Consider the following 751-nt stretch of genomic DNA (forward strand, 5'->3'; position numbering starts at 1 on the left):
ATCGGCATCCCCGTCTTGGTATGAAGAAGAATATTTTGGCATTCAGTTAAGGTTGATACGCATCCAACCAAAGACACAGCCTAGTTCTTAGCAACCACTCACACACAAATTTATATATATATATATAGTAATATACAGGTAGCTTTCAATTCTTTTTTTAATTAATGAAAGACCTAGCACTGCTAATAAACATGTTGATGTTTCACACTCGACACACATGGTTAGTCCTCACCATTATTTCCATCACCATAATTATGATCGTCAGTGGCAGCCGCAGCATCATCGCCATCATCATCATCAACACCAACCCATTATCATCAACATCGTCTTCGTCATCGTCACCAACCTCATCATAATCGTTAATGCATAGAGCAAACAAAATTAAGGGCAACAACATAAATAAAAACACAAAAAATGTATTTTATTATCTTGCTCAAAGTATTTTATTATTTTATGCACCCGTGATGTACCTCCATGATATCAATATATCAATACAGCCATATATATATATATATATATATATATATATATATATATATATATATATATATATATATACATATATATACATGCCAGTATATACATAGTTATCATTTTTGCTCTTCAGTACTATCGAAAGTAATAGCCATATTTATATCGATCGTACACCAAAGAGAACTTTAAATATAAATTGACTAATTAATATTTTAATAGTTCCTTCCATCTTTTTTTTTCTTCGTTTCTCATTATTTCTCTCACTTTCTTTCTTTTT

The sequence above is a fragment of the Octopus sinensis genome, unplaced genomic scaffold, assembly GCF_006345805.1.
Source record: "Octopus sinensis unplaced genomic scaffold, ASM634580v1 Contig12411, whole genome shotgun sequence".
In the NCBI taxonomy this organism is placed as follows: Eukaryota; Metazoa; Mollusca; class Cephalopoda; order Octopoda; family Octopodidae; genus Octopus; species Octopus sinensis.